Genomic DNA, 18,783 nt, shown 5'->3' on the forward strand with positions numbered 1-18,783 from the left:
ACTAGACTATGCTTCCTGCTATGGAGCCAAAACCTGCCTCCTTTTAGCTTCTTTCCTTGGGTCTCAACTTTATTCCTTGGGCCTCAGGAAATAAGACTAATGACTTTGCCCCAGCAATAGCCCTTCCAGACTGAAGATGAGGCCAGCCTGTGTTTCCCTTGAGTCTTTTCTTCAGGCTGAACATCAATCATTTTCAGGCCCTCACCTTCCTGGTGATCTCCCCCCACTCTGGGTACCTCCATCCTCCCTTACTCTTTCCCAACTAACAAAGCTTTCTAAGTTTCTGGGCTAGATTTGGGGACATGGAGTTGACTCAGATGCAGTCTTGATGCTCAGAGGAGCCCTTGGAACCATCAGAGAGACACAGTACACTGGTGATTCCAGCATAATGAACGCACAGGAGCAAACTGTGACAGGACACTCTGGGGCCGGCAGGGGTGTCACCAACATGGGTAGGGGTGGGCAGCAGAGGCTTCTGGAAGGCGGCCACACCTGAGCTGAGCCTGAAAGGCTGAACAGGAGTGAACCAGGACACAGGGAGAGGAAGAGTTCACAGCTGTTCTCATCCCTCTCGTATTGTGTTGACTAGAATCCCCCAGGAGACTGTGGGTGCTGTCTGAATGTCCTGCACACAGCCCTCTCCCCACACCCAGTACTGTTCTCCCTTGGGGCAGCTCAACATCTTCAGAAGCCCAGCCCACTGGGCCCTCAGACTGAGCTGGCTGTCTGCTGGGACTCTGATTTTTGTTTGTTTGTGTTAATGAATGACCCCTTGAGACAAATTGCCTGTCTCTTCTGCAGTTCAGCCCTTATTTTCCCTAGAAAACCCCTTTAAGGGTCAAGTCCAGTTCATTAGAGTGCCAATTCTCTGTAAAAAGTTTGCAAAGGCTCTTCACAGATCTGATTTTCCATGGCCTTGTTTTGGGACCACACCCATGAGATAATCAGAGGGCAGGGATAAAGTCCAGCTGATTAATCACGCATCCCCTACATCCCTACCAAGTCGGAGGCTCGGCCTGTAATTACCCGGGGCTCCTGCATTGGGATGCTGCTCAGTGAGGTGAGACAAGAGAGCCAGAGGGGGAAACCAGCACCTCAGAAAAGCAGGCATCATTTAAGGCTTCTCAAAATGGTGACTTAGTTTTTAACACCAAGGAGTCCTCTGAAGGAGGTCCCTGGGTGACCGCAGCAGCTGTGGGAAGGGCATGCTCTCTCCTCTCCTCTCTCTTCTTAACAAGGCCCTGGGCCTAATCCCAGGGCAGCTCTGGGCCAGTGGGGATGGAAGGTATTTAGAGATGTCCTTTCTGCTCTTCTGATGCTCTGCTTGCCAGGGAAGGAGTAGCATGGTGGTGCTAATAATAGCACCTCACTTTGGAAACTGGGTGCTGAGAAGTTTCTAGAGAGGAGGGAGCTGAATCTCAGGAGGCCATAAGTAGCTGTCAGCCACTTCCCCAGGAAGTGAGGAGCCAGGATTTGTACTCTGTCCATTTCATCACGCTCCCTTCCACGGTCTCATGTTCTTTTGTGTAACACGGGGTGGGATGGGGTGGCATACTTACTTCATCCATGCCCCAGGACTACCCTGATGTTCCAACTCACACACACACACACACACACACACACACACACACACACACGCACAAAAGCAACTTGAAGTACTGTTGAGGGCCAGGAGTTCTTTAAGGGGCAACAATTGTAACCCCCCCCGCCCCGGGCAAGTGCTAAGAAGGGGCATTATAACATACCAAGCTTGTTAGCTAAGTGTCTAAGAAAGGGATGTCACAGTGAGAAGCAAGGGACAAAGAAATGGCTTTGGCAGAATTTCACTTACATCTCTGTGCTCCCAAGCCTCCAACGGGTGGAGAAAGAGGTGGATTATGATGGGAAAACCCTAACTTGCCTGAAACTACCTCCATTTTCAATAATTAAAGGCAGACTTAGTAGATATTAGAGACCTCTTTTGAGCAGCTGGGTGGCCAGACGATTTTTAATTTCAATAATTAGCCACTGCAAGTCACACAGAACTGGAGAACATCTAGATAAAGGCAGGGCTAGTCCCTCATGGAGCTAATTGTGCCCAGAGTTCTACACATCTAATCAAGCCTTGCACTGTCCCCATCCCTTTCATCCAAGGCCTCCAAGGACTTCACCAGCGATAATTAAGCCCCATAAGTATCTTAAAGAAAGGGATTCCCCATGGCAGCCTGAATGGAGAAGAGGCGCTGTGGTAAAGGAGGGGCAAGCAGAGATGAAGGCAGAGGGGTGAGGCACAGGCTCTCAAAATGGTGAGAAGGGGTGAGACTGGGCTTTTTCACACCTTTAGCCTCTGTGCATCCTACAGACAGAGGGACTGCAGACCTGTGGCTTCAGCTGGCCAACTCCTGCTGAGTCTGGCTCATGCTTGCCACCCAAAGCCCCTCTAAATTTCTCCTAACTGGATAGCCTCTGGGCAGCATATTTGTTGGGCATTCTAATTCAGGTAGAGGAAATTTGACTACCACCCTCCTGAATTCTTAGGGTTAGGAGGGAACATAAAGGATATATACATCTACCCCCCAACCCTGTCATCTGATGAGCCCCCAAGTGAACACCACCCAGCCTTTGCTTGATCTCTGATGACAGGGAGCTTACTCCAAACACATGTTGTCCTCTAAGCTTGGCCTTAGAAAGTTCATTCTGACAGTGAGCTGAAATTGGCTTCCTTGAAGAGCCTCCCCACTGGTCCTTACTCTATGCCTTCAGACCTCACAAACAAGCCTGATCTTCCCTCACCATGACAAGACCTCTGTTCTCCACGCTCTGGGGAAGCAGTAGAACAGAGTGGTTAAAAACATAGGCTTTACATTAAAAGCATGATCAAAAAAGGACAATTTCATAAATTGGATCTCACCAAAATTCAAAATATTTGCTCTATGCTTAAGAAGATGAAAATATTTGCAAACCATATATCCAACAAAGGATTCAGCATGAATATATAAAAAACTTTAAAAACTCAATAGTAAAAAGCAAATAATCCAATTAGAAAGTGGCCAAAATATATGAATAGACATTTCACTGAAGAGGATATACAGATAGCAAATAACCACATGAAAATATGTGCAATACCACTAGCCACCAGGGAAATGCAAATTAAAGCCACAATGAGGTATCACCACACCCTTATTAGAATGGCTAAAATAAAAAAGTGACAACACTAAATGCTGACAAAGGTGTGGAGAATCTGGATCTCTCATACATTACTAGTAGGAATATAAAATGGTTCAGCCATTCTGAAAAACAGTTTGGCAGTGTGCCAATTTGGATATATTATGCCCCTCCCCCCAAAGCCATACTCTTTAATGCAATCTTGTGAGGGCAGACATTAATCTTTTGATTGAATGTTTCCATGGAGATGTGACTCAATCAACTGTGGGCTTGACCTTTGATTAAATTATCTCCATGAGATATGGACCCTGCCCATTCAGGGTGGTCTTAATTAAATCAGTGGAGTCCTATAAGAGAGAAACTTCTGGAGAGGTGTTTGCTGACTTTTGGAGAGAGGCTTGGAGTTGTAGACAGAAGGACATTTGGGGATGCTAAGCTAAGAGATGCTAGCCCAGAGTTTGCTCCAGAGAAGCTAAGAGAGGGACCCTAGATGGTTAGATGCACAGGAGCTGAAGAGGCTAAGAGAGACAAGCCCAGAGACATTTTGGAGAAAGCCATCTTGAAACGCAACCCGGGAGAAGCAGACACCAGCCACATGCCTTCCCAGCTGACAGAGGTTTTCCAGATGCCACCGGCCATTCTTCAGTGAAGGTATCATCTTGTAGATGCCTTAGTTTGGACACTTTTATGGCCTTAGGACTGTAAATTTGTAACTCAATAAATCCCCTTTATAAAGGCCAATCCATTTCTGGTATTTTGCATAATGGCAGCATTAGCAAACTGGAACAGTTTCTTATAAAACTAAAGTTGTAATTACTGAATGACCCAATAATTGGAATCTTGAGCATTTATCCCAGAGAAATGAAAATTTATATTCACCCCAAAATTTGTACATGAATGTTCATAGATGCTTGATTTACAATAGCCAAAAAACTGGAAGAAGTCCAGATGCCCTTTAACAGGTGGAAGGTTAAACAAAGGGTGATATAGCTATACCACAGAATACTACTCAGTGATAAAAAGGAATGAACTATTGAGACATACAATAATCCAGATAAATCTCCAGGGAATTATGCTGAATGGAAAAAAAACTAATCCCAAAAGGTTACACATGGTAGGATTCCATTTATATAACATTTTTGAAATGGCAAAATTTTAGAAATGGAGACCTGATTAGTGGTTGCCAGGGGGTTAGGGACAGGGTTAGATGTAGGAGGTTTTAAAAGGGTGAAATGAGGGATCTTTCTGGTGATGGAAAGGTTTACAATCTTCACCGCATACACTAACCTATACATGTGATAAAATTGCATAGAACGAAATACATACACACTAAAATGAGTATAAGGAAATCTGGGAAATCTGTATAAGATGAGTGGATTGTGTCAATGTTAATATCCTGGTTGTGATAATGTACTATAGTTTTGCAAGATTTTTCTATTGGTTTGAAAAATAAACAAACATTGGCTTGATGTATCAGGCTTTTCTGAATCAGACAGACCTTGATTTGAATCTTGAATCCACTATGTACTTCCTGTGTGACTTTGAATGAATAAAAAAATAAACTCTCTGAGTTTTGGCTTCCTCATCTGTAAAATGGGGATAGTCTCTACCATCTCCTAGAACTGTCTTGAGACTCAAATTGAGGCAATCCTTGGAAACCCTTAACTCTGCTTGGCCTATAATAAGGATTCAATAAATAACAGGGGTAAATGTTACATTATTATCCAGGATAAACATCCCTGTGCCACCCCTCTCCCTCAGTTCATTTCCTATCCACTTTGCCATCATCCTGGTTACTCGTCTGACAGTTACTTTTGTTCACTGCCACTCTTTAAATCACCAGTTTGAACATCTGATGCAGTTTTGTTATCAAACACTGCTCTGGCATTGTATGATTTCTAGCTATGATGCCACATTTTATATGTGGTTTTGGCCAATTGCTTGCCTTTTACTTCCTGTGTAATGTCCTTCCCCCCCAATCAGATGGCAAGCTGCTTAGACTCATATTCACCTACCCATTCTTAAACATTTTTATATGCAGGCACTATTAATACAAACCCTCCCAACAGTTCCATGGCCATTAGGATCATGTGTTTATTACAAAATCCTCCCAATGACCCTGGAATTTAGGCATTGGGTGATTGCTACAGTCCTGCCCCCCACCCCCAAATGCACCCCACCTCCCTGTATCTACATCCTTGTCTAGTCCTCTCCCACAATTACTCTGGGGTTGGCCATGTCATTTGCATTGGTCAATGAGCCAAGGGAACATTAGCAAACATGAAGCAGGGGCAAGAAAAACTCTTGTACCGCTGGGCTTAGCCTTTCTTGCTGTTTTTGGAAAACAGTCACCATGTCAAGAGGCCAGGGCTAGGCTGCTACTTGCTAAAGACACAAGGCTGAGCCAACTGGCCCCAAGTAAATTGTGGCCACATGAATGAACCCAGAGGAGATTAGCAGAACCACCAGCAATCTGACCAGCCCAATTTGCTGACCCTCAGAAACAGGAATTAATAAATGGTCATTTTAGGTCTCTAAGTTTACGGGTGGTATATTATAGAGCAATGGCTACCTGATACAGGTATTATTATAATTTCCACATCATAGATGAGGAAATTGAGGCTTAGCTCATTAACATACCTTAAAAATAAGAGAAAATGTTATGAGATAAGGATAATGCCTAATGTTTAAAACAGTGCTTCACGGCTTTTGAAATTCTACCACATTTTCATGTGATTTAATACATTACACCTCTGTTTTGGGGGAAGTTATCAAAGTTATATTTATATTTAAGTAGTTGCTCTAAGCTGTATGGAGGTGGAGACGGCATCTGTCTTGTCAGCATTGAATTCCAAGATCCTAGGCTTGCAAATAGTAGGCACTTAATAAACAACGACTAACTGAATAAATGAACAAACACTTGTGAGCAGCTATGGTACGATCCTCTACCAGATAAAGAACTGAAGTTCAGAGAGGTGAAGTATCTTGTCCCAAAGTCACATGGCTAGCAAGAGGATGCAGCCGAGTTCTTTTGTCTCCAAGTGCAAAGGTCTGCCCTTAAATTTTCCATGCATCCAGAGGGTGAGACAGACAAGGAAATGAATAACTACCCCATAGTTAGAAGGGGAATGTTGCTGGATGAATTCCACGTGTTTAAGGAATGCCAATTCCCCTGCTAAGAGGATTCTGATCAAACCAAGCTCCCAGCTGGAACAGAAACATGCTGCATCGTGAACCTCAGTACTTGGGATCAGAGATGCCTATTAGCACAACTCCTACATGAACTTGTACTATCCAGCCCCGAATCCCTATGGGGTGCCCAAATCAAACACGAAACCACCCAGCAAGCACAGGAACACTGAAAAAACTCTGCCCTTGGCCCTGGGCCAGGCTTCATGTTCCTTAGCAAGGGATGTCAGCAGATGTTAGCTCTAAGCTCTGCATTCTCTGTGTGCCAGGTGCTCCCCGTTTCAGCTGGTCCTTCCCCCATTCCCCCCCCCCCACCGCTCAGTACACAGAGGCGACACTCTCAGAAATGCCCTTAACCACTTGGCTGGGGAACCCCTGACTCCAGCTAAGAGGGCTCTGTTTACCTTCCCAGAGGCCACCAGGAGCAGCAGGCAGACGCCATGCCCCTCTACAACCTCCAGGCCACCGAAGAGCCCCAGGGACCTCAAGAGAGCTCAGCAGAGCCTCCCTCGGTGGCTGGCTGGGGCTGCCTCTGCACCTTGCAGGAGGGCCCTGAGCTTGTCTTCTCCGTGGGGAAGCTCTGGCCCTTGGCCCCTCGGCTGACTAATGTTATGCCTGAGTCACTGCAGTCTGGCTTCCCGAGGCCAGGCCTTCGCTTTGTTCTCTTGATTAACTCCCGACATTTTTTTCATTAAGAAACTCTGCCTGTTACTTGATCGTTTATGCTTTTTTTTGGGTTGTTAACCCCTGTTGTTAATTGTAACAGTCTTTGAGGCTGCTACAGCATAGAAAGGAAGTGGAGTGGGATGCTTGCTCTCTCCAGGACTGGAACTCAGAGGGGTACGGTGTCAAGGGCACAGCCTGGATTTTTTTGGCTGGCAAAAACCCAGGTTTGTCCAGTGCAATGTCCTCTTTACATCTCCTATGTCACTGAGACACCACAGCCTGTGATCCCGGAAAGGTGAAGATCATCACATTCCATTTTGCAGATGAGGACATTTCTGTTAGACAGAAAGTGGTAGATAGGAGCTAATAACATCGACTCTGCAGCTAGACAGCTAGGGCTAAAATCCCAAGCTCTATTACTCTCTAGTCGTGTGCCATGGTACAAGTTATTTAACCTCTCCATGCTCTAAAGTGGGGATAAAAATTGTACCTACCTGCTAGGGCTGAGGGGAGGATTAAATAAGTTAATATGTACAAATTGCTTAGAACAGGTTCAACACTTGGCTAGTCTTATTATTCTAAGGTTCACTCTGACTTAGATGTAGTTCTAGTTTTCCCCCATCCCTCATATTATTGCAATAAGATATGGAATGTCCTAGTCCAGAGTAATTCATTCATTTAATCACCAAGCAAATACTTACAAAAATTGTACTATTTGTCCAGATCTGGGCTGGATACAAGGTCACAGCATTTGGTTCTTGTTCCAAAAGACAGAAAGGAGACTGGTTTTGGAGCAGGCATGGTCCTGTTTGAATCTGAGCCTTGCCAGTTCCAGCTGGGAGCCACGGGCAGGTCATTCAGAGCTTCTCTCTGATCATCTGTAGGATGGGTAGTTATGTATATCCCCACCATCCTGCCTTTCCTTGGCATCCACATGGTTGTCTAGGGGGCTGGGGAGGCAGAGCATGATGGATCCTTCTCAGACAAGAGCCCCCCACACTCCCCACCCCTTCCAGCTCTGGCCAGCAGGGAGGAGAGGCAAGCAATATCTGAAGCAATTACCTCTGGTTACTGTGCAGACCTGTGCTCCCCAGGCTCTGGGAAATCTGAATCACCTTCAAAGAGATGTTTTTAATTGGCTTAGGCTCTGTGCCCACTCCAAGCAAGCATCACAAAATGGGGATTAGTCCCCAAGAGGGCCTGGCCCCACAGATAGGCCAGATGGCTGGAAAGCAGCCCCTTTCACTTCACCCTTCCCAACTTGTGCTCCCTTCAGCCTTATTGGGGAGGGAGGACTCTGCTGGCTTTACTTCTCTGCCATCACAGAGTGCTAAAGTAGGGTGTTTAAGTCTGAGCTTCAAGTTAGAAGGAATGTGCAGGGCCTGAAGAATTATTTTAGCACGATGAATGATTTTACTGGAAAATAGTAATTGGAAAAAGTCCAGGCTTAAAATTCACAGTCTAGGATAAGCAATTGTATTTACCTTACCAGGGAGAGAGGCCCAGGACCCTACAGAGAAAACATAATGCTGAGGCCTTACCTGGACCTGGCATTTTACAGTTTACATAACACCCCTCATCATTCTACCTCAGTTAGCCCTCTGCTGCCCTGGGAGATGGGTTTTATCATCCTTATTACAACAGGGTTGTGTGGCAGGCAGGAGTGTGGAACTCAAGCTTAAGAGAGCTGACTTCAAGGCCTTGCTTTGTGATCTTGGCAAAGAACAACAATACACTGATAATGAATATAAATGGTGGTCTCATTTACTGAGTACTGGACATGTGCCTGGTGATACTTGCCACATTGCTGCCATTTTATATAAACTGAGGCTCAGAGGGGTAAGGATTTGCCCAGAGTCACACAGCTTTTTAAAGGAGATGGGACTCAAAGTCCATGTCTGCATGTCTTCAAAGCCGCACAAGAATCTCAATATTTTCAACTCTATGATAGAGGTGACAAAAGTCAGCTATATTCAGAGAGGGTGAGGGCGTCACATGAGCAAGTGGACGTGGCTTTTAAACTGCAAAGCACTATACAAATAAGTGCTCAAATTAAGGCTCAAAGAGGTGAAGTGACTTGTCGAAGATTACCCAGCTGGCAAGGAGAAGAGCTGGGACTGGATTTCAGTGTTCTGATACTCAACATTCAGTCCACTAGGACTCAGCTGCTGTCTGGAACACCCGCCTGCAAGAGGATTTCCTGGGCACAAAACAAGAGCTGCAAATTGACGGGAGCAATCAGGCTGATGATATTTAAATACTTGGCTATTTGAAAAATATAACAACAAGCAGTTGACAATAAATGCCAAACATCTGAATGGTTAGGAACACCACCTGGGGGCACCAAGATTTGTCAACATGACTGATACTTCCTGCTTAAATGCAATGTTCAGACACTCGTGCAGAAAGAAGGCAGACTGTGAGCTCGCAACAGTAGCTTGTGAAGAGGGCTGCACCATTTAAAAAGCACTGCTGGGCATCAGATAACTCATTCATTCTGCATTGCAACCCTCCAAAGGCAGGATTTGTTATTTCCATTCTAGGGATGTAAAGAAAGCTCAGGGCCCAGAGAAGTTCAGTGACTTATCTAAGGTTGCACAGTCAGTAAGTGCCTGAGCTGGGATTTGAACCCAGAACTGCTTCACTCTAAAGACCCTACTCCATCCCCTGCATGTCTCTGCTTCTCACACTACCTTGCCCACTTGGGAGGCAAGGCACAAAGTGTTTGGTGTTCTGAGAATCAAGCCGTTTCCTCAAGACGTGCTACTTTACTACCAGGGCTTCTGTCCACCTCTCTGTCCACCACCCTTTCCTGGCTGCTCTGTCTGACCCATGTCCCTGTTCTGGGTATGAGGATCCCAAGAAGCTCCACTCATGGTCCTGTCCTGGAGGACTTAACCGTCTGATGGGAGAAACTAAGAGAGAAACAAATAATCCTAATCTAAGATCCTGCAGAAGAGCCCTCTCACTCAGCCTGGGGCTAGGAGCAGTTGGGGCAGGCTTCTTGGGGCAATAGACGCTTGAGAAAGTCTGGAGGATGCAGTGGGAATCTGCCAATCCTTGGCAGAGGGGAGCCAGGGTAAGCAGGAGGGCATCAGTTTCCAGGGTCCGCATCTCTGACCCAACCAGAGCACTTAATTATTTTTATGTGCTTTATATATTGGGCCTCCACTTAGGATTTCATTTAAGCAATCCAAACCTTGGGTAAAAAGCAGGTTTAAAAGCCACTGCCTTGAGATCTATTTTCAATTTGGCATGGCCTTATCTATTACATCTGAATAAGTGATTTATACAATATTGCCTATCAGCCTAGGATAATCTGACTCATTCATTCTTCCTGATTTCTCATTTAAAAGTCTATCATAATTGGCTAATGTATTATTCCTTTTACATATATCTATTGCTTATGTGTTATAAACCACATGCCATCCTAGGTGATGGAGATGTAGAAAAAAATATCTTACTCAGATAACTGCTAAAATCTCTCACCCTGCTGCATTCTTTTACCTTGCTAAAACATTTGCACAGCTTTCAGGCCAGGGCAGTTTTTCTAAAAATCAAATCAGACTATAATCAAATTCTGCTCAAAACCTTCATGGCTCGCTATTGCCCAGAGCCTGGCTACTCAAAGTGTGGTAGCATCAGCATCACCTGGGGGGCTTGTTAGAAATGCAGAATCTCAGATTCCACCTCAGACCTACTGAATCAGAATCTGTAGTTAGATCTCCTGTAATTATATTCCGATTACATTTGGGTCTGAGAAGCACAGGATTGTAGGATGTCGACATGGACCTTCATGTCCTGGTATCTGCTATTACTTATCCTATTATATCTCTACTCTCTTTTCCCAGAATACATTACCCTCAACAGCCACTCTGGCCTGTGTGCTGTCCTCTCCTGACTCCAAGCCTTTGCACAGATGCTGCCATCTCTACAATGCCCTTCTCCCTGTGGCTGCCAGCTACAATTTCTTCCTCCCTTTAAAGTCTGACTCAAATCATCCCAGAGGCTTCCTAAGACCCTCCCCCTGGCCACTGGCTGCCTGACTCCACTGCCCCATGTTCCTTCACTTCCCCAGCCCAGTGTCCATGTTTCTGATAGAGAGCTCTGGGCGCTGACATTTGTGTCTGTCACTTATGTGGGTGCCTGTGTCATTCAAAAGATGGTGAGCCCTGGAGGCAAGGAATGGGGATGGCTTTTTCTTCCTCATATCCATTGTTCCCAACTCTACCCCAAGCCCTGTGCTGCTGGTGCTAGGGGTATAGATGGGATTCACAGCCCACCTGGAGGAGCTACAGGCTGGTGGGGCAGACTGACTTTCAAAATGATAAGTGAAAGTACACGATCTGCACACAGGTTTGCGGCAATGGAGAGGATGTTCATGAGAACCATTCTTGAAGCTGATGGAGCCAGGTGGCTTTAATCTTTGGGCAAATGGTCACCAGCTCACCCTCCTCCTCCATCTTTTCTGAAAGACCTTCTCACTGTCCCTCTGAGAAGGGATCCTGGCTTCTGGGCTGAGTTCTTTGGGGAGACATACTTGTGGATCCAGCTCAGCTCACCAATATTTGGTCACAAGGACCCCACTGACTTTGGCCTCTGTCTTCTCACATGGCTAGCATGGTGAGCATGAGTGCTTGAAAATTAAATGCTCACAGCCAGTCAGGAACGGATGATGCTTCCTTATTTTGAAGGAAGACCAAGCAGTAAGTGGCCAGTTCCCTTCACTTCCAGCCAATGCTCCAGGGGTCAAGTTAATAAATTAATAAAGCAATTAATTAATATATCCATCAAACAGTTACTGGAAACCTATCTTGCTCCAGCCTGTTGAGCTAGATATTTGGGATGCAAAATAAATGACTTCTGGTTGCTGCCCTAAGCTGAGGTCATCCTCCAATTCACAGGAGTTTGGAGACCTGGGTCCTAGCCCAGAGCTATGTACTGGCCAAGTAAGTAACAGCACCTCATTTTCCTCATCTTTAACATTGGGATTACAATCCCTGAGCTGTCTCACAAGCTCAAGAGGCTCAAACAGGATCATAAATCAAAAGTACTGGGTAAATTGTAAAGTCCTACACATTGGTAGAATGTGTAATTGAAGATTACTGAGGCAGGCACTGTTAGTGGCCAACCCAGTGGTCATGCTCTGCCCCATTTGCAGGCTAATATAAACCCACTTTTGTCTGGGGAAACAACATGCTCAGCCCTAGGCAATGAATCATGATTTAGTGATGACAGTTAAGACAAGTCTGTTTTCCTTTTGCCAAACAATCAATTACTCAGCCTCCTTTGCAGCTAATGGTAACTGTGTGACCCAATTCTGTTCCATAAGAGGAAAAAGGAAGTCCACTGGCAGAGGGAGCTTTTGGGAGGGCTGTGGCTGATACCATTCATTTCCTTTTTATTGTTGCTTTAAATGTAGCAGTAATACTATCTGGGAACCATGAACTGACAGCACAGGGACAGCATGAAGACTAAAATCAAACTTGTCAGGATGGTGGAGGACCTCAGCTTCCCTTTTCCACTTCCTCCCTTTCTGTGGCCCCAGCATCTCTTTCCTGGGTGGTGGCTACAGCCTCTAATAGAGGCTCTCTGATGATAAACCCTGATGGAGAGGCTGGGGAGGTTCTGATCCTAAAAACGGTAACTTACAGTCCTACGTGGAAAGTCCTCGGGGCAAAGAAACTACCAGACACTGTGGAAGCAAAGAAGGGGGAGGCCCAAGCCAGAATGGGGATTTCTCAGAGAAAGCTGGGGAAGTGGTTGGGACTGCACTTCCCTATCTGTTTCATATGTGCAAAATCTCATCTGCACAATCAGACAGTATTCAGGGCTCATGCCTTCTCCTCCCAGAGCCTCCATTGCTCTCAACTTGGTAAAGGGCATTTGGTGGATGTTCAATGAACACCAAACAACATAATGAACATGTGTCTACACACTTCCTGCCTGATTTAGTTCTCCCAATAGCCCTTATTTTGCAGATGAGGATACTGGAAGTGCAGAGAGGTGAAGCAATTGGTCCATATCCTAGAGCTGAGACACTGCAGAGCCAAGTCTTCAACTCAGGTCCCCTTCATGGGACTAGCTCTGTGCTGTACAACATGGCAGTCACTAGCCTCATGTAGCTACTTAACTTTAAACTTCAATTAATTAAAATTAAATAAAATTTACTATGCTGGATAGCAATAAACCAGACACCAAAGAACAATTATTGCATGATTCTACTTACATGAAATACCTAGAATAAGCAAATTTGGAAAAGAAAGTAGATTAGAGGTTACCAGGGGAAGAGGGGAGGGGAGTTATTGCCTAATAGGTAGACAGAGAATTTCTATCTGGGGTGATGTAAAAGTTTTGGTAATGAATGATGGTGAAGGTGGCATAAGATTGTGAATGTAATTAACACCTCTGAATTGTACATTTAAACATGGTTAGAATGGAGAACTTTGTGTTACATCTATCTATATAAAACAAACTAAATAAAATTTAAAATTCACTTCCTCAGTTGCACTAGCCACATTTCAAAAGTGCAATAGATACATTGGATAGTAACTACCCTACTGGACAGTGCATACATAAAACATTTCCATCATGGGCAGTTCTCATCCAGAAGCTTGGGATAATCAGAGACTAATACAAAGATCCTAGTCTGGAGAGCCCAGGACTGCACTGTGATGGGACCTTGGGGTCTGGAGCCAGACGGCCTGTGAGTTTGAATTGAGGAAGGGAAATGGAGGGGAGAGACCATCCCAGAGTGCCTGTGCTGTGCCAGCCCTCTGTTGTTTGCTTTACATCTGCTAGCTCATTTAGCTGCAAGTCAACCCTTTGCCATCACCAGTTATTAATCCCATGCGACAGATGAAGAAACGGAAGCTCAGGAACGTGCAAGGACCTGGTGGAACTGGAATATTGAACCCAGTTCTGACTCCGAACTCAGATACTCTATCATCTGCCATGCCTCTCTCTGACAGCATGCTAGATTTCAAGGCATTTCCTTCCCTTATTCTTCTCTGAAGGGGCTATGAAGGGAAAAGATGCATCCTTGCAACCTTTTCAGCAAGGAAGGCCAAATTCCAGCAGGGGCTGGGAGAGGGGGTTGTTTGCACAGGCACAGGGGAAGGCAGCCCTCCCTTCAGGGCAGCTCTGACTGTCTCCTCGGCCTGGGCGGCCAGGTCATAGGGCATACTCATTCTTTCCTGGGCCTCCTCTCTCAGGCTGGGCCGGGGTATCAGGGGCCTCTGTAAATCAAGACCCAGTCAACCCTGGAGACTCCATAGCAGGGGGGAGGAGCTCCTGCTGCAAGATCAAGCTGCTTTGGCTCTCCCAGGGAGCTTGCAGAAGCTTCAAAGGCAGGGACCTGATTTACGAGCTTGTCAGCGGCTCCAGGCTGTCCCAGATCAGCACCTGCACCAGCCCCAAGCTGTGTTAGTCCAGGGATGGGTCATGGGCTCTGAAACCAGACCCAGCTTAGGGCTGGAGCTATTCCTTCCCCCCTGAAAGATGGCTTGGAGTCAGCTGCTTGGCAGCAGTGTCCATCTCTAAGCTTTTGGATCAGCCTCAGTATTTTCAGTTCTGCCTTTTGGGGGAATGGGAAGGTGGTGGTGGGGGTGGGTGGGTGGGGAGAGAAGCAGGGCCAGGCCACTCCTGGGAATGGGGTCAGGAAGCTCTGTGGACAGAACCAGCCCAATAGTTGGCCCTCAACCCCCCATGGCAACTCTCAGAGGGAGGTAGGACTCACCCTTTTTCATATGAAGAAATGAAAGCGCAGAGAAGTCAAGCGACTTGCCCAGGTGGTAAGCAACAGGGTAAGATTTGAACACAGGTCCAACACCAACACCCTGCTTCTTGCACTCTGCCTCTGTGTATAGTAGCGCACACTCAGCAAGACCTTCTTGACCAATAAAGAGATAACATACAACCAATATCATCAAGAGGAAATATGTAATCCTTCACATTCTTCCAGGCTCTTTCCTAAGCTTGAATGAGTGATGAGAGGATGCTATGCTATCCAGCCCTGGGAAGCTTTTAAAATGAGATAGGCTCCTGTGCCAGGGCCGACCTCCAGGCCCACAGCACACCCAGAAAGCCACAGACCTGGTGACTCTCCAGGGCTCTTTCAGCTTGAGGCTCCTACTGTGTCCAGTCTTCCTACTGGGAGGGCTGCAAACTACCCCCACCCCTCCTCACTGGAACCATAATTTTCTCAGATATTATTATTCATCATAGTACTAGTTACTATGTAAAGTACTCACCCCACAGATGGGTGCTCAGTCATCTCTATTTTGCTCAGTAACCTGGCAAAGCAAGTATTTGATCTGATTTTCACAATGTCAGAGGAATTAAGGCCCCACAGCTAATAAGTAGCGGAGCTAGGGCTCACCAGGGCTGTACTGGGTTCTGACCCCACTCCATTCCTATTGCAGCATCTACTCTCTAATGGTGGGCCAGCCTGAGCTAACCAGTGAGGGTCCACGCTGAGTGATGCATGCCTGCCTTACGTCATGATTGCCATCCTTCTATTACTCTGCTCACATGGTCTTTCATTCCAGGGCAGCAAAGCAGACAGCAGAGGTTACCAGTGTGGATTCTGGAGTCAGAGCTGGGGCTGGATCCTTGCACCCCTTCTTGCCAGCAGCGTGACTCTCCACAAACGACGTCACCTCTCTGGGCCTCTGTTTCCATTTCTACAAGATGGGGATACTGCCTACCTACCTCAGGGATCTGCTGTGATGAGAATATTACCTGAGAAGCACCTGCTATCACACCCGGCTCATGGTGATGGCATTCGACAAATTTTCACTGTCTTAGCTGCTCTGCTTTCCTTAGTGCCCAGCTCAGTGTTGACACTCAAATCAATGAAGTTTTTTTTTTTTTTTTTTAAATGAAAGCAAAAAATTGGAAGGAATCCAAATGTCCCAAATAGGGCAATTATTAAGTAAATTATGGTATAATCCCATTTTACACATATTAAAATGTTTTTATTTTTAATTAAACTTTATTTTAAAAAAATTACAAAACAAAGGAATAGGAAAAACAAATATCCTGAAATAACTTCATTGCTTCCAATATGTCCCCACAATACCACAAGAAAATTAACAAACCATAGTCATTCCTGAGCATGAATATCAATGAAGATACTAATTGCTGATGATGCATTGCAAAGTGTTGGGCATAAGTGCTATTGCCATTGTTGTGGTGGGTGGAGGGAGATTTACCGATGGAGCTCAACAACACAGTCCAATAAACTACCTTCCCCAAGGGGGTGACCTCCTCACCCCCTGCCCACGGTTTGGGGATCCCTTGCTTAGTGAGGCCTACCCAAACCAGGGAAGTGCAAATTTTCCCCTTCTTCTGGTGTGCCTCAGACCTCCCCTGTGGCCTGTTTCTTTAGGATAGCAAAGCAGCTGTCTGGAAAGTACCCAGGGTAGCCATTCCTTGGGACTTGTGTCTCTCCCATGCTCCCACTCCCACCTAAGGCTGGGATGACGGAGGTCAAACCCTGCCAAACATAGGGACTTGCAGCCCAAAAAAGTCCACAGCTGGGTCCCTGGCTGAATTTTCCTTTGTTCCTTGGAATGTTCTGGCAGTGGAAAGACATAGTCTCCGTAACTTACAGAAATTTTCCCAGGATATCCCACTCTCTAAGGGAACAATTTGCTCCTTTCTCACAAACAAATGTAAACCCTTTTTCTTGGAAAATCAGTTCTCATGTGTGTGTGCAAACACACACACGTACACAAACTTTAATTTGCTCCTGTGTTTGATTAAATAAAATTTCAGTGACAATGATAATAATAGCAGCAATTAATATTTATTTAGTACTTATTATATGCTCAGTAAAAATTAGCTGTTACACTCCATCATTTCCTAGAGTCCTCACAACTGCCCTTGAGATAGGGGCTTCCCATCCCTGTGTTACAGAGGAGGGCCGGCTTGCTGAGGGCAGGCTGCTAATCCATCCCTCATGCCGCCTCCTCCAACTGTGCTGCAGGAGTTAAGAGGTTTCTTTCCTGGGGTATGCTTTCTTTTCTTTGGGTTATGTGAGGTTGACAAAGAGAGGTTCTTTTTCACCAGAACTCTCCAACCCTCAAGAAGGAACCCAAAGATGCTCCTGCACTTTCTGATATGAATCATCAGCTGACTTTCCAAGACAGGCCAGCCCCTGCTGGGCGTCCCCTCCACTGGCCCAAAGGCCTGGGAAACAAGCCTCAAAGTTTAGCTTGCTTTCTCCAGGACACACATTTGGAAACCGATTTCACATTATCACCACATAAAAGCCAGGTTGTATTTCTGCTCTCTTCAAAATATGCCAAAAGGAATTTTTTCTTTTCCCTGAACTTGCTCCAAAACTGCTTAGAAAAAGTGAACACCATTTTCAGCGGTAAGCTGAGAATAGAAAAATCAACACTCAGGGGTGGCATTTCCAGGATGTTACAAAAAAGCGAACGTGAGCATCTGTCTCAACACAATTCGGCAACCTTGGGCATACAGTTGATGATAGTTCTCACCCACAAATAGCAAATTTAAAACTCCTCATTGGGCTTACATTCACATTTTTCTTGTTCCTTAAGCTAGAATTTGAAACAGTATGGAAACGCTGATAAATTACCACCACCCCATTGGAATCCTGAGGTAACAGGCAGACCGCAAGCAAACAAAACACACAAATACACAGATAATTTAGTGAAACAAAGAAGGCAGTGGCCCAGGATAAACTGGCAGCATAAGGATGAACTCAAGGAGAGGAAGTAAGTCTATCCCGTAACTGGTGAGGGCAACAAAGAGCTGAACAAAATTGTGAAGGTTCGTGGATTGTTATTAACTTACAGAATCGTCTGTCCCCAGCAGTGCCTCCAGTCCTGCTCTGGGTTGTCCAGGCCCCTGTGTTTGCTGCCTTCAAAAGCCTCCACGTGGGTTTCCTGTGTTTCCCCTGTCCCATCATCCCATCGTCCCATCGTCCAGCTCAGCAAGAATCTTCTTTCACAAACACTGATCACATCACTCCCTGCTCGGCTTATCTTTCCCTGTTTGCTTCCCTTCTCAAAGCCAAACACCTAGCTCTGCTCTCAGGACCCTTCTCCTGGCCCCAGGCTCCTGGATGCCTCCTCCCCCATTCCTTGCTCATCACTCCCCAGGAATTTGCTTCAAGGAAGGCACCTGGCTGTGTGCTGTCCTCCACCTGGCAATGTCAGAAAACCTCCAGGTAGGAGGCAGGGGCCTTAATTACCATCTACTTTCAACCATGCACCCTGGGGAGGCCCACCCCCAAAATGACCTGGCTGGGAGGTCATCCAGCCTCTGCTCCCACCCTCCGGTAATGAGGGGCTCACTACTTCCCAGGAGGAAGAGGAGCAGAAAGAGGACTAGGTTTCTAGACTGACATCTGCATTCATATTTCAGCTCTCTCAGTTACTAGCTTGCAATGCTGAACAAGCAACTTGCCCTCTCTGAGCCTCATACCCTCCATCTATAAGACAGGGCTAACAAGTGCTACCTCACAGCCATCATCAACATCATGCCCATCATCATTGTCTGTGGACAATTTCAGTGTGATGAGAACATGGTGGTGTAATTAGAAAGGTCTGACTTCTAATCACAGTGCCAGCATTTAGGAAAATCAGTGAACTTCTCCAACCTTCACTTTCCCCACTTTCAAAGTGTGAATGGATTGAATGAGGTATTACACGAAAACTGGCTTTATAAACTATTTAATCGGTATAAATGTAAGCATTTATCCTGTGGAGCCTAAACCTGCCTCCTTGGTAACTCCCCCTTTGGCCCCAG

At 45.8% G+C, this 18,783-nt stretch overlaps 1 protein-coding gene across 1 annotated transcript in view; it reads right to left on the reverse strand.

The window, feature by feature from the left end:
• The window catches only part of TENM4 (teneurin transmembrane protein 4), a 771,745-nt gene that overhangs the window by 410,396 nt on the left and 342,566 nt on the right, over positions 1-18,783 (reverse strand). The gene's annotated exons all lie outside the window — the stretch shown is intronic.

The sequence above is a fragment of the Choloepus didactylus genome, chromosome 6, assembly GCF_015220235.1.
Source record: "Choloepus didactylus isolate mChoDid1 chromosome 6, mChoDid1.pri, whole genome shotgun sequence".
Taxonomy (NCBI): Eukaryota; Metazoa; Chordata; class Mammalia; order Pilosa; family Megalonychidae; genus Choloepus; species Choloepus didactylus.